We start from the raw sequence: 14,504 nt of genomic DNA on the forward strand, positions 1-14,504 counted from the left end.
TAACACTGAAAGCTTTTGGCACCAACTAGCAGTTACTATTAATCATTGTAATTCAAAAATTGACCATTATGTTTACCTCAGAGTTGATGTGATTAATATGGTACATGTGGGCTGTAATTAAATGTCTTTTTTTCTCCCCAACATAGTGTTTGAGTAAAAGCTTTGATTCTATAGCATAAAAACATGAAATTTTAAGTAGTTGACCAAAAATAATTTTACTCCACTTTACTGTGTGTAAAAACAAATGAAAACCGCTCTACCAAAGCATTATCAACTCACTGATCATAACCAGTAGGTGGCATTCATCTTCTGTGCAGAACAGTTCAACTTAATTTGTCATTCTGTGTTTTCTCAAGTCCTCAAAGCACAGATCAAGAAAATTGAGACCAAGAACTTTACATGATTCAGAATGGAAACTGGATATTTATATGAATATCCAGAAATCTAGAGTTTTCAATGACAAAAATATTAAACCTTGTGGTCCAGGGTCTAAAACAATCTCTCAATACTAGCGATCAGGATGAGGCCTAATGTGGGAGGCAGATAATCCCGCATCCTTCTTCTGAAGTATCTAACTACTGTCAGAGACAGGATGCTGGTCCATGTGGACCTTGCCACCTGATCCATTGACCCCCTCAAATCAAAGGGAGTCCTTCTATTGACTCTCTTTCAGGCAGGAGGTGAATAAATACTGTCTTGGTTTGGAGATAAAATCCAGTGAGACTTTATTGCACGATACTTTTTCCCTCAAGTAATCTTTTTTGCCACCAAAAATTTTACCAAGGTATGAATATTAAGACCTGGTTTAATTTGATGTTCATGAAAGTGAGTGGCTGACATTACTAGCAAAAATAGTGTCCAATTATGTGATGTTTGAAGATGTAGACTCATCTGCTAGGCTGAAACAACCAACTTACTTTAAATGTTGACTAAATTAGGAGTTGGACCAAATTCCAGAGAGTTGACAAGCTAATCCACTGTATCACCTGTCCTTATAGAAATGTCTGTATTCTAGTTTAAAGTAGTGGAAATATAGATATTAAAACAATCTGTAAATATCATAGATAAAACTTTTTGCCATTTTTTTCTTCATTTTTAGCAGAAGTTAGAATAAGTTGTAAGGTATTTCTTATAGCACTTGGGAAGCTCTGGCGTATTAACCTATGAGCCACTGCTTTTGGCAACAACCAATGGATGGAAGGGGGAGAAAATTCATACATAGAATTGTTCACCTTTTCCTGTGATTTGATTCAGTTATATCTCTGTCACCTGCTGGATGCTCTCTGACCACGGGATGTGGTGTCCACTGAATTCTTCTGTATACCGTGACGGGGCAAGGCAAGATGGCTATAGAAAAGTAGTGGGAGACAGATATATTAGCTCCAGGCTAAACAAATCCCTGGTACCAGGATAAGTTAAATGGCAGCTGCTCCAGGTCAATTAAGACACCTGGGGCCAATTAAGAACTTTCCAGAAGGCAGGGAGAATGCTAGGTTGATTGGGACACCTGAAGCCAATCAGGGACTGGTTGAAACTAGTTAAAAGCCTCCCAGTTAGGTGGGGGTAGATGTCAGGAGCTGTGGGAGGAAGTTGCGCTGTTGGAGAGACTGAGCAGTATGCACCATTATCAGGCACAAGGAAGGAGGCCCTGAGGTAATGGTGAAGTGGAGCTTGAGGAAGTGGGGGGCTGCTGTGGGGAAGTAGCCCAGGGCATTGTACGTGTCATGTTTCTAAAAGGTCAGCTACCGTAGCTGATACTATTAGGGTCCCTGGGCTGGAGCCCAGAGTAGAGGGCAGGCCCAGGCTCCCCCCTCTCCCTGCCCCGATTAATCACTGAGACTGGGAGACAGAGACTGCACACGGGAGGATAGCTTCTCACCTCCCTCGCTGGCTTATGATGAAAATCGCTCAGTAGACTTGTGACCCTTGTCTCTAGAGAGAAGGGTTACATGGAGGGTCACGGTGAGCCTCTGAGGCGAGCAAAATTCGCCAGGAAACGCGGAACCCACGAAGACAAGGACAGAGCTTTGTCACAATACTGATGCCAGTATCCTAGCAACCTCAAGAGTGGGAGGCAACATTAAATGTTAAGTAGAACGTATTCGGAGTGCAATATGGTTAGTCTCAAACTGAGGCACTGGAAAGGTGTAAGTATTGATGAGAATTTTATAGTAACTTTTTAGTAATACCAAAATGAAACTTGTTCCCAGAACTCCCAGGAGATTTTTATGTATAGCTTCACTAAAGAATCTGTACTACAGTTAGCATCTAGAACCTCCCACTGAAATTGAAGCCCTAATGTACAAACACAGTATATGACAGTCCCTGCCCAGAAGAGGAACAGTCTGGATGGACAAGACTGAGGAAAGTTGGAAGGGGAAAGATAGGAATAGGGAAGTGAAGTGATGCGTCCAGGGTCACACAACAATCAATGACAGAGCTTGAATTGAATTTAGGTTTCTTGATTCACAGTACAGTGTCATATCCACTAGTCCATACTGACTCTAAAAGCAACAAACAACAACAAAGGCAATCTAACTACCAGAAATATTTTGTACACTGAGCAGAAATTACTCCGTACGGCTCTCATGTATTAGAAACTCCTGCCAAGAGCACTGGATGCCTCCAGTGACAATGGACTATGGAGCTGTTGCCTCTAATCTGCAAGTTCAAATACAGGAAAAATGTGACCCAAAATAACTGCTACTGGACGGCTGCCTGGTGATCTGTGTTAAGGAATTGGTAATCTTAAGTGTGTACATAACAAAACTCACCCTCACAATTTGTCTCAATTGCTATCCTAAATTTAAGAAATGGGGTTTGTGTTTAATTCTGGAAGTGGTGATATGTGGTAGTTCTTATCTTTAGCAGGACTGAGTCAATAGTCTAGGGCAGAGATTCTCAAACTGGGGGTCACGAGGTTATTACAGGGGTGTCGTGAGCTGTCAGCCTCCACCTCAAACCCTACTTTGCCTCCAGCATTTCTAATGGTGTTAAATATATAAAAAGGTGTTTTTAATTTACAAGGAGGGGTCACACTCAGAGGCTTGCTGTGTGAAAGGGGTCACCAGTACAAAAGTTTGAGAACCACTGGTCTAAGACCTGTTCTCGTGATGAGAGTTCTGTCCCCTATACTCACCGATGTCTCCCTATTGGTCAGCAGTTTTATTGTTCTAATCTCATGGAAGATCATGGTCACAGAAGGAGAGGTAATTCCTTGGGCAGCTAGGGTCAGTCCCTTGAAGGGATTTGAATATCTTGAACTGTCCTCTGTATTCAATGGGAAGCCAGTGTGCAGATCAGAGCACTGAGTTAATGGTTCGCAGCAACCTGTGGGCTGCTGTGTTTTGTACTTTTCAGGACATATGACTTCATTCCTAAGTTATGTAAAACTCTATCACAACAATAAGCATGTCTCAAAGATATAACTGCAGTTTGGAAAATAGAATTTGTAAGACTTTTTGTAGAAGCATCATCTGGTGAGCCCTAATTATTACAGCAAAGGAAGGTAGGCGGCACAAAATGTTTTGCCTGTGGCACCCGTACACCTGAGGCAAGCTCTGTTTATGCAGAGAAGGAGCAAGGTGGTAAAAGAGAAATGGGCAGTGGGTCAGGGTGGTCTTTGGGGACAAAAAGGAATAGGAAAATGGGCCTTTCCAAGTTGTGTAGCTCAGCTGCACTTTGAATTTGGGAGCCCATCGATGAAGGCAGAGACATTTCTATTCACACGATAGAGCAGCAGTTTAATAGATAACCCTGGGAACATGCAATGTGTTATATGAGAATTAAATTTGTGTCTGCTATCTCTGTGCATACATCTTGAAGGAGCTGTCCATGATTTTTCATTTTTTACCAGTGCTGTAGAGTATGAAATGGTTTATTATTGAGAATAGTTCACTCGGACAAAGGCTATATTGTGTTCATTCCATTTCCATAAAAACTGCCTTTTTTTATGCCAAGTAATGTTATACAGAAGTAACTTTTATGAGATACTGTAATATGGAACACTTTAGGCTCGTTAATTGAAGGCAGCTAGCTGTTTTTAGTGAAATTAGAAGATATTTACCATCATGAAGAATGTCTTCCAGCATCTATTGCATGTGTTTTATTCCTTCCCCCCTCCTCCAGCCTCTCATTCATTTAAAAGATTCCTACCCCTTTTGGAAGAGGGCAGTCAAATCTAAAGTGAGTATTAAAAGATGGTCCAATTAATGAAGCACAAATATCCAGATAATTTTATACCACTACTTCTGAAACTGTAAGGCTGACCTTCACAGAGAAGTCCTTTTTTGAAACAAAACAAAAGCCAGTAGAATTCAATAGTCCTGGTGCAAAAACCATGTAGTAATACTTTATCTGTTGTCAATTGTAATGTTGGGATCAAGGTCCTATTTAGTTGTCTCTGCAAATACTTAAATTGTTTGATGGTAAATGAAATTATTCTGATAAAATTGTAAAAATAACGTGGCTTTGGGTTGGAAGTTATTAGGGCAAGATGTGATTTTTTTCCTGTATCAGCCACCTAATTTAGTACACTGAGGTAATTGTTTTAAGAAGATGCGAGTTGACGGATGTGCTGATTAGGTCATTAGCTATTTTCATAAAATATCAGTTTTTGCGAAGATTGGACCCCATTACTCAACACAGAAGGTGGATGCCATACATTCTGCCTTTTGCTTTTTTAGAAGGCCATCTGTTTGTGGTAAATCCAGCAAACTTTTGCAAGGCAATGATCATTCATGCTGGCACTCTTCACACAGAAATAAGGCCTAAAGACTTCCCACTGTGAAAGAATTGGGCCATGTTGTCTTGGATCCAGAATACTTGGATCACCTAATTAGCCCTGAAGCTACAAAAGTGGTCCATGAGGTGGAGAAAGCAGAAGATTACCCCTGTGAAAGTGAAGATCACATTGAAGAGGAGTAGTCTCTCCAGAGCGGACACTGACAACATTGAAAGTGATGTGCCCCTCCCTTCCCTGAATAGGTCATCTGGAGGAAAAAGAAGTGAAAGACTCGAGTAATCAGCTATATGCCTGCTTAACCCTCACTGAGACTGCCCTGTGTTCTGAGCTCTGACCTTTTCCATCAGCTGGTACCAGTTAACAACCACCACAAGAGTTAAAGATCCCAAGAAATGAAGTTTGAACTCTTTCCTTTTATTTTAAAGGAGGGATACCTCTACACTTCAATGTCTTTCTAAGAGATCTGCTCTAGGAATTATTTTGGGAAAGTTCTCTGGCCTGTGGTATACAGGAGGTCAAACTAGATGATCACAATTGTCCTTTCTGGCCTTGGAGAGAGAAACTGTCTGTCTGTGTGTAAATGGTGCCTTTCATGGTTTCCTAAAAGTAAAATCGACGTTTCATCCAACTTGTCAGAACATTCTCTAAAGTTAAAAAGTCACTTTTGAAAGCTGCTGCTGTGTATGATTTCACCATCACCACTGTAATTAAGACTGTAGAAAGGCTTCTGTGTTATTGTGTGTGAACATAGCATGGAAGAGCAGAATTCTTGGAGGTGTAAAAGTGGAATTTCTGAGAAGCATTCTAATAGTTGTACTTTCTTAAAGCGAACCAAGATGGAATTACCACTTTAGGTCATCTCACTTGGCAAAGGTCTTAAGATCGGAATGGACATTTATATTCTATGGCCACTCATGTCCTTCACCAGCTAGATCAAAGCACTAAGCTGGCTAGGGTCATAGATTGTGAGGAAACTGGCTCTTCCTGAAATTCTCCCAATTGCAGGATTAGCAAAAGTGATTCTTCTTGTGTCAACCTCATAATTTGATTTAATTACGCTCTGTATTGATTTATTTATTGGATAATTTGAACCTGTTGATTTATTGATTCAGTATTAATAAGTTAATAATTTTGTTTTATTCTTACATAGCTCAGGGATATGTATGTTTAGTTTTATATTTACTTGCTTATTCTTAATAAAATCCATAAAAGTACACAAAGTTGGTATATTCTATCAAAATTTTAACATGGGTCAAGTAACCTGAAGGGCAAAGGTCAGTAAAGTGTTTGGGAGCAACCTCTCTCTGTCCCTAAATTTCTACCTCTGTCCCACGCATTACAGATTCATCTCTATATGAGCTTTACGGAAGCCAAATAAAGATACTTTAATTTTTAACAGGGGTGTTGTTTTGTAAGCACATGCCAAGACCTAATTCCAGAATTTAATAAGTACCTATTTCCATTATTACTTGAGTTGCAATGGCAATAGACCCCAGCTGATATTTGCACGCCACTGTGCAAGGGGCTTTACATGCACATAGAATATCTCTGCCTTGCAGGGCTTACAGTCTAAATAGAGAGGACACATAAAGGGTGGAAGAAGGAAGCAGTATTATCCCCATTTAGACATGGTGTTGAGCAAGATTAAGGGCTGATTGAGAGACAGTTTTTGTAGCACTAGAACTGTGTCTATTTAGAAACCAATAATAGCTAAAGTGTTACAACCACTAGTGTTGACACAGTTGTATTGGTATAAAGGTGCTTATATCAGTCTAGCTTACCCCCAGACATTTATACCAGAATAACTGCATCCATACTGCTTTAACTATTATTGGTGGTATTATAGTGGTACAAAAACGGAGTGTAGACCCACTCTGAGTCACTGGCCCAAAGTCCCATGGGACATGTGGTGAGCTGGGAATTGAATCCAGATCCCCTGCGTCCCGGGCCAATGGCTTACCCAAAAGACTGTCAAATACTGATTTATGAACAAAGGGTATATCCTTTGCTCAGACCAAAGTGGAAATGATTCAGCAAGAAGGAAGAGATGGGGAACAAGAACAGGTTCCCCAAGAAGGCAAAGGCAGGGGTTGTGGGGCAGAGGAAATAACAGGCCCTCCATCTACTGTAAACCTAAAGAATACACTGCTCAAAATCCCCACAAAAGGCCTTTAGCCCATTCTACATATAACACTTGCTTTCTCTCTCCCTGCCACATTTTAACAGACTCACATTTTTAACTGTGCCTGCCCAGACTAACCTGGATTTGGTCATTTTGATTTCATCTAAAAATATTTGTTTAAACAACCTTCCCTTCCCCCCCAAAAGTAGAATCAGGTTACAACATCTAAGGTCATAGATCCTCTTTGAAGCTAAAAATGTGTGCACTTGTTACCCATAAGGTTTGCGATTCTGACAAGGAATGATTGTTATTAATACTGGTGTCAAAAATAACAGCCCCCACTGTGCCTAATGGTAAGAATAGTGCACTTCAATAAATGTACTACTTTCAAAATGGTGCATGACTCCATTTTAAGTTATCCTCTGTGAAGCTAACTATAGCTTTAAGCAAGGAGGAACAGCCCATGAAACCACAGATTTGCAATTAATAGACCAGGGAAAGTGTGCCCAATTAAGGAGGAAATATAAAAAGAAGAGCACACGCAAATTTAGGCAGAGTGAGTGACTTGACCTTCATGTCTAATCCAGTAATGTAAATTGGTATGTTTCTCTTTAGAAAACTCAAACTGCATGGGTCAGACTAAGCTGACAAAGCTGTTATCAAAAATAGTGGCGTGGAAAGGAAAGTACTTAAAAAAGTGGAATATAGATGTCATGCATTCCATACCCAAAATTAAAGCTAGCGAGATTAGCCATTCCATACCAGAGATAGGAGCTGAATTTTCCAGTTTGCTAACCGTTATCACTCGTGCTGTGCAACAGCTGCCTGTTAACTACACTCAGAGCAAAATATGCAGTTCAAAATATTCACAGTAAGTGATCCGATTCTAAAGATAAGAGTTATCTTCAGCCGACCGCTAAAATTATTTTATTTCCCTGGTGAAATAAAACCAGTCTTCTCTATGTCACCAGAATTTAACCTGTTAGATATGGGCTGTGCCCAGGACTAAGTTGGTCAGCTACAGGGTTAATGAGTTCTGGAACAAAGCACATCAAGCTACAATGAGCAGAGATGAACCAGATTGTTTAAAGTGACAGATGATCTCAGAATGGTGGATTTTGGGTGCCCAACTTGAGGCATCATAAAGGGTGTGAATTTCAGAAAGTGCTGCACACCTGACTGCCGAAATTGGGACCCCTTTAAGATAAGGCGAGTTGAGCACCGAAAACAGAGGCATCCTAAATCACTAGTCAGTCTTGAAAATGTTGGCCAAGACTAATAGTATCTGAGTAATGGAGCCAATGCCAGCGTTCAACCTTTGAGCAGGTCCAATTCTGTTCCCACTGAAGCCAATGGTGAATTCTGCTCCCATCAAAATGAATGGGAGCTTATGCTAATGCTGAAGGAATTGAAGGTCCCACTCTGGAATATGAAAATACCATCCAAGTGTACAATTTGCCTAAGACCTCACTCCTGCCATCACCTACACATACAAGTGATTTGGAGCCTGATTCTGCATTGGTAGTGAAGTTCCCACTGATTTCAGTGACACAGGAGCGTGTGAGTTGTCCACGTGAACTCAATGGGACAATTAACAGGCATAATGTTACTCACATGTGTAAGTGTTTTCTGGACCAGGGCTAGAACTATTTGGATGGAGTTGCCTGAAGGCGAGTGCTAACGGATTTTCTTAATTCCCTAACACAGTTCCTACAACCCCCTTTCCCCCACCTTTACAGCCCCATTTTGGTATAACCGCTGGCAATTTCAGTTATGTCAGTTGAGAACTGACTAGCTTTGAAGATTCCTAAACACAGATTATTGATTTAAATAAACTGCAAGCAATGGACATTTCCCAGATTAATTCCAACCTCAATGACAAGAAATGATACAGGAGAAATAATCATGCCAAAGACCGAACGACCAGCTTTTTGTTCTGTCAGCACCAAGCACAATGGAGCCCTGACCCATCACAGGGCTCCTAGTTGCCAGCACAATACAACTAATAAATCATGTAAAAGCTTGAATTCCATGTACTCCTCCAAAAAGGCTATACAGAGATGTCTGTGGTGAAAGAATTTTCACAGCTTCTGGGTCATTTTAAAGCTATAAATTACACGGCTGATATGGAAAATTGATTTGTTGGTGGTGTGTTTTTTAAGTCCCTGCTTGCACTAGAGAATGAAGGGCTCTTGTCAGTGGCAGAGGAAAGCCAGGAGTGCTGGCTAGAGAGACAAGTTGGGTGCGGTAACATCTTTTATTGGACCAACTTCCGTTGGTGAAAGAGACCAGCTTTTGAGCTTACACAGAGCTCTTCTTCGGGTCTGCCTGTGTGCTGAATATTCAGTGAACATACCCCTAAAAAAAGTCAGTCAAAAATGCGACGGTTCATCCATTTATCATTATATGATTTTTTTTTTTTTTTTTTTTTTTTTTTTTAGAATTTCTGGTAGGGCTGCCAATTAGGGTTGGATGTATTCCTGGAAGTTTCATCACATGACATAATATTTAATTGAATATTACTCTTTAATTCCTGGAGACTCCAGGACAATCCTGGAGGCTTGGCAACCCTAATCTCTGGTATAACTATCATACGAGTCAGTCCAGCAACTGTTTACAACTGAGGGTAGGGCATGCTACCGTGAGCAGTTCGATTGGCTTCATAGCTATTGTTAGGTGGGCATTGATTTCAAGGGGAATACTCATGGACGTTAGCTTGACCCCCTGTGGCCTGCAGTAACGAGCTTTTGAAGCCCTTCTTGCAGAATGAGGCCACACACTGTGTGAGTTCAGGCACCAGCACCTGCCCCTTTGTGAGGAAAAATCTGTGTCAAATGCAAAAACTATAACAGGGAGTTAACAGATGCAGCTGCAAAAAGGTGCCCAGTGCTCTGCATTCCCTTCTTGCCCCAGAGACTTCAATTCTCCAATCTCACATGCTGGCAGGCTAGGAACTATGGAGTTAAAGCTTCCCCTACGCATGGCTTCCAATAATATTAGAATGATGATAAAAAAACCAAACCAACCGCAACCAGGAGGAAACTGGGAAAAGCAAAGCTAAGATTATACTTCCCACACAAGCTGGTCAGACCAGTCTGACTATGTCCCAGGTGGTGGATAAAGCTGTGTGCTCCAGACTGCTATAGCACGTTCTGCCTCTGTTCGGTGACAATGCATCTGAAGTGGCCCAATTCTTTACGCTCCTGTAGGTTCACGGCTGACAACTCAGGCGGGTGACTCTGTATCTCAAATTCGTTTGTAGCTGTCTTTGGGATAACTGTTTGAGCTGCGGGGGTGTGATAAACTAGGTTAGAAATGGGGGCCTTGTACACCCTTAGCAAACCCCACACAACTATTTTTTTTAAAAGGAATTATGATGCAAAGCGTAATCGGTAGCAGTTCTTTTCTTGTCCTCTGAAGGGTAAATGTCTTTCCAGCAGGAGGAGTTGTCAAGGTTCCTTCCCCAGTCTGAACTCTAGGGTACAGATTTGGGGACCTGCATGAAAACTTCCTAAGCTTACTTGTACGAGCTTAGGTTAAAACTTCCCCAAGGTACAAACTATTTTACCCTTTGCCCTTGGACTTCCACTGCCACCACCAAATGTTTATCTGGGTTTATTTTTATTAGGAAAGCATCATTTGGAAACGTCTTTTCCCCCCAAATCCTTCCAACCCTTGCACCCCACTTCCTGGGGAAGGTTTGGTAAAAATCCTCACCAATTTGCATGGGTGACCACAGACCCAAACCCTTGGATCTTAAGAACAATGAAAAAGCATTCAGTTTCTGAAAAGAAGGATTTTAATAGAAGTAAAAAGAATCACCTCTGTAAAATCAGGATGGTAAATACCTTACAGGGTAATTAGATTCAAAACATAGAGAATCCCTCTAGGCAAAACCTTAAGTTACAAAAAGACACACAGACAGGAATATCCATTCTACTCAGCACAGCTTATTTTTTCAGCCATTTAAAGAAATCATAATCTAACGCATATCTAGCTAGATTACTTTACTAAGTTCTAAGACTCCATTCCTGTTCTGTCCCCGGCAAAAGTATCGCACAGACAGACACAGACCCTTTGTTTTTCTCCCTCCTCCCAGCTTTTGAAAGTATCTTGTCTTGTCATTGGTCATTTTGGTCAGGTGCCAGCGAGGTTATCCTAGCTTCTTAACCCTTTACAGGTGAAAGGATTTTTCCTCTGGCCAGGAGGGATTTTAAAGGTGTTTACCCTTCCCTTTATATTTATGACAGGAGTCCTTTGACTAAGTAGTTATCAGCATGTCTTCCATGGCTCGCTCTGGCAGATCGCAAGAGAACCAGACCAGATTGAAAATGCTATGGAAAAAGCTGCATGTTATTTTAACATTGTTAACGCTAACAAAAAAGGTATGAAATACAGAGAAAAGATCCCTAAAATGTCCCTTGTGTGAGGCTAGTTAAATCTTATTTCCCAGCTACTGTAAAATCCATAAACACTATGTAGCAAAATGAGCTTCAGAAATGACACGCAGACAGGTTGGCTCCCAGTAGAAGCTTTAGAAATAAGCCAAGACCTGCAATATTGGCAGTCACCTTAAATGAAATGCTGCAGTGTTAAAGAGAGGCATGTTTTTCGGGGAAGAGGGGGCGCTCAACCTAAACGAAGCTCAGGTGATTTTGTATTGGCAAAGCCAAGATTACAGGCTGGAAGAAACTGCGTGTTTAATTAAGGCCAAGATGATCTCCACTAGTTACATCAGCAAAGGAGATCTCTGCAGCTGTAGAAGGATTCAGCCAAAGGCAGCATGGCTCCTTCAAGAGCTGTGCTCGGGGGCACAGGAGAGCCAGAACAAAGGCACAGAGGGTCAAACACCTAGGTAGGACAGTTTTAGCCTTTGTGTATCTGGTTCCTTTCATAGAATATAGAATCATAGAACATCAGGGTTGGAAGGGACCTCAGGAGGTCATCTAGTCCAACCCCCTGCTCAAAGCAGGACCAATCCCCTACTCAATCATCCCAGCCAGGGCTTTGTCAAGCCTGACCTTAAAAACCTCAAAGGAAGGAGATTCCACCACCTCCCTAGGTAACCCATTCCAGTGCCTCACCACCCTCCTAGTGAAATAGTTTTTCCTAATATCCAACCTAAACCTCCCCCACTGCAACTTGAGACCATTGCTCCTTGTTGTCATCAGCTACCACTGAGAACAATCTAGATCCATCCTCTTTGGAACCCCCTTTTAGGTAGTTGAAAGCAGCTATCAAATCCCCCCTCATTCTTCTCTTCCGCAGACTAAACAATCCCGGTTCCCTCAGCCTCTCCTCATAAGTCATGTGTTCCAGTCCCCTAATCATTTTTGTTGCCCTCCGCTGGATGCTTTCCAATTTTTCCACATCCTTCTTGTAGTGTGGGGCCCAAAACTGGAAACGGTACTCCAGATGAGGCCTCACCAATGTCGAATAGAGGGGAATGATCAAGTCCCTCGATCTGCTGGCAATGCCCCTACTTATACAGCCCAAAATGCTGTTAGCTTTCTTGGCAACAAGAGCACACTTAACTCTTATCCAGCTTCTCATCCACTGTAACCCCAGGTTCTTTTCTGCAGAACTACTGCCTAGCCATTCGATCCCTAGTCTGTAGCGGTGCATGGGATTCTTCCGTCCTAAGTGCAGGACTCTGCACTTGTCCTTGTTGAACCTCATCAGATTTCTTTTGGCCCAATCTTCTAATTTGTCTAGGTCCCTCTGTATCCTATCCCTACCCTCCAGTGTATCTACCACTCCTCCCAGTTTAGTGTCATCTGCAAACTTGCTGAGGGTGCAATCCACACCATCCTCCAGATCATTAATGAAGATATTGAACAAAACCGGCCCCAGGACCGACCCTTGGGGCACTCCACTAGATACCGGCTGCCAACTAGACATGGAGCCATTGATCACTACCCGTTGAGCCCGACGATCTAGCCAACTTTCTATCCACCTTATAGTCCATTCATCCAGCCCATACTTCTTTAACTTGCTGGCAAGAATACTGTGGGACACTGTATCAAAAGCTTTGCTAAAGTCAAGGAATAACACGTCCACTGCTTTACCCTCATCCACAGAGCCAGTTATCTCATCATAGAAGGCAATTAGATTAGTCAGGCATGACTTGCCCTTGGTGAATCCATGCTGACTGTTCCCGGTCACTTTCCTCTCCTCTAAGTGCTTCAGAATTGATTCCTTGAGGACCTACTCCATGATTTTTCCGGGGACTGAGGTGAGGCTGACTGGCCTGTAGTTCCCAGGATCCTCCTCCTTCCCTTTTTTAAGGGATGGGCACTACATTAATCTTTTTCCAGTCATCCGGGACCTCCCCCAATCACCACGAGTTTTCAAAGATAATGGCCAATGGCTCTGCAATCACATCTGCCAACTCCTTTAGCACTCTCGGATGCAGCGCATCCGACCCCATGGACTTGTGCTCGTCCAGCTTTTCTAAATAGTCCCAAACCACTTCTTTCTCCACAGAGGGCTGGTCACCTCCTCCCCATGCTGTGCTGCCCAGTGCAGTAGTCTGGGAGCTGACCTTGTTTGTGAAGACAGAGGCAAAAAAAGCATTGAGTACATTAGATTTTTCCACATCCTCTGTCACTAGGTTGCCTCCCTCATTCAGTAAGGGGCCCACACTTTCCTTGACTTTCTTCTTGTTGATAACATATCTGAAGAAACCCTTCTTGTTACTCTTAACATCTCTCTTGCTAGCTGCAACTCCAGGTGTGTTTTGGCCTTCCTGATTTCACTCCTGCATGCCCGAGCAATATTTTTATACTCTTCCCTGGTCATTTGTCCAATCTTCCACTTCTTGTAAGCTGCTTTTTTTGCTTAAGATCAGCAAGGATTTTACTGTTAAGCCAAGCTGGTCGCTTGCCATATTTACTCTTCTTTCTACACATTGGGATGGTTTGTCCCTGTAACCTCAATAAGGATTCTTTAAAATACAGCCACCTCTCCTGGACTCCTTTCCCCCTCATGTTATTCTCCCAGGGGATCCTGCCCATCAGTTCCTTGAGGGTGTCAAAGTCTGCTTTTCTGAAGTCCAAGGTCCGTATTCTGCTGCTCTCCTTTCTTCCTTGTGTCAGGATCCTGAACTCGACCCTCTCATGGTCACTGCCTCCCAGGTTCCCATCCACTTTTGCTTCCCCTACTAATTCTTCCCGGTTTGTGAGCAGCAGGTCAAGAAGAGTTCTGCCCCTAGTTGGTTTCTCCAGCACTTGCACCAGGAAATTGTCCCCTACGCTTTCCAAAAACTTCTTGGATTGTCTGTGCACCGCTGTATTGCTCTCCCAGCTAATATCAGGGTGATTGAAGTCTCCCATGAGAACCAGGGCCTGCAATCTAGTGACTTCTGTGAGTTGCCAGAAGAAAGCCTCATCCACCTCATCCTCACCCTTGTTGCTCACACTTCTAAACTTAATCCAGAGACTCTCAGGTTTTTCTGCAGTTTCATACTGGAGCTCTGAGCAGTCATACTGCTCTCTTACATGCAGTGCAACTCCCCCATCTTTTCTGCCCTGCCTGTCCTTCCTGAACAGTTTATATCCATCCATGGCAGCACTCCAGTCATGTGAGTTATCCCACCAAGTCTCTGTTGTTCCAATCACATCATAGTTCCTTGACTGT

The sequence above is a fragment of the Lepidochelys kempii genome, chromosome 4 (genome assembly GCF_965140285.1).
Source record: "Lepidochelys kempii isolate rLepKem1 chromosome 4, rLepKem1.hap1, whole genome shotgun sequence".
Lineage (NCBI taxonomy): Eukaryota > Metazoa > Chordata > Testudines > Cheloniidae > Lepidochelys > Lepidochelys kempii.